The following is a 1,931-nucleotide window of genomic DNA, read 5'->3' as shown; positions in this document are numbered from 1 at the left end:
ATTCTATTTGTTAACTCTAGCGCTATGGGTGTCCTATTGAGGAATTTGGAGCCCGATCCCACAGCGTGTAGATCATAACCAACTTTTTCTTCTATCAGATGCCGTGTCTCTGATTTAATATCAAGCTCCTTGATCCATTTTGAGTTAACTTTTGTGCACGGCGAGAGATAGGGATTCAGATTCATTTTGGTGCAAATGGATTTCCAGTTTTCCCAGCACCATTTGTTGAAGATGCTATCCTTCCTCCATTGCATGCTTTTAGCCCCTTTATCAAAAATAAGATAGTTGTAGTTTTGTGGATTGGTTACTGTGTCCTCTATTCTGTACCATTGGTCCACCCACCTATTTTGGTACCAGTACCATGCTGTTTTTGTTACTATTGCTCTGTAGTATAGTTTGAAGTCTGGTATCGCTATACCGCCTGATTCACACTTCCTGCTTAGTATTGTTTTTGCTATTCTGGGTCTTTTATTATTCCATATGAATTTCATGATGCTTTTATCAATTTCTATAAGATATGCTGTTGGGATTTTGATTGGCATTGCATTGAACTTATATAGGACTTTTGGTAATATCGCCATTTTGATGATGTTAATTCTGCCTATCCATAAGCAGGGTATATTTTTCCATCTTCTAAGGTCTTCTTCTATGTCTTTCTTTAGGGTTCTGTAATTTTCCTTGTATAAATCTTTCACCTCTTTTGTTAGGTTGATTCCCAAGTATTTTATTTTTTGGGGGGATATTGTGAATGGAGTAGTTGTCCTCATTTCCGTTTCAGAGGATTTGTCGCTGATATACAGGAATGCCTTTGATTTATGCGTGTTGATCTTATATCCTGCCACTTTGCTGAATTCATTTATTAGCTCTAATATCTTCTTTGTGGACCCTTTTGGGTCTGCTAGGTATAGAATCATATCATCTGCAAATAGTGATAATTTAAGTTCTTCTTTTCCTATTTTTATGCCTTTAATTTCTTTTGACTGTCTAATTGCTCTGGCCAGTGTTTCGAGGACTATGTTGAACAGAAGTGGTGAGAGAGGGCATCCCTGTCTTGTACCAGATCTTAGAGGGAATGCCTTCAATTTTTCTCCATTCAGAATGATGCTGGCCTGTGGCTTATCATAGATTGCTTTTACAATGTTGAGGTATGATCCAGTTATCCCTAATTTTTCTAGAGTTTTGAACATAAAGGGATGCTGTACTTTGTTGAAAGCTTTTTCTGCATCTATCAAGATGATCATATGGTTCTTGTTTTTAAGTCTATTGATGTGGTGGATAACATTTATTGATTTCCATATATTGAACCAACCTTGCATACCAGGGATGAATCCTACTTGATCATGGTGTATAATTTTTTTGATATGTATTTGAATCCGATTCGCCAGAATTTTATTGAGGATTTTTGCATCAAGGTTCATTAGAGATATTGGTCAGTAGTTTTCTTTCTTTGAAGTGTCTTTGTCTGGTTTCGGGATCAGGGTGATGTTGGCCTCGTAGAATGAATTTGGTAGTTCTCCCTCTTTTTCTATTTCCTGAAATAGCTTGAAAAGTATTGGTGTTAGTTCCTCTTTAAAGGTTTTGTAAAACTCTGCTGTATACCCATCCGGTCCTGGGCTTTTCTTAGTTGGTAGTCTTTTGATGGTTTCTTCTATTTCCTCTATTGTTATTGGTCTGTTTAGGTTGTCTATATCCTCCTGACTCAATCTAGGCAGATCATAAGACTCAAGGAATTTATCTATGCCTTCACTATCTTCTATTTTATTGGAGTATAAGGATTCAAAGTACTTTCTTATTATCTTCCGTATTTCTGAAGTGTCTGTTGTGATATTGCCTTTTTCATCCCGTATGCTAGTAATTTGGGTTCTCTCTCTTCTTCTCTTCATTAGCATGGCTAAGGGTCTGTCAATTTTATTTATTTTTTCAAAGAACCA

Source organism: Urocitellus parryii, chromosome X, assembly GCF_045843805.1.
Source record: "Urocitellus parryii isolate mUroPar1 chromosome X, mUroPar1.hap1, whole genome shotgun sequence".
In the NCBI taxonomy this organism is placed as follows: Eukaryota; Metazoa; Chordata; class Mammalia; order Rodentia; family Sciuridae; genus Urocitellus; species Urocitellus parryii.
Note: the sequence above shows the minus strand (reverse complement) of the source record.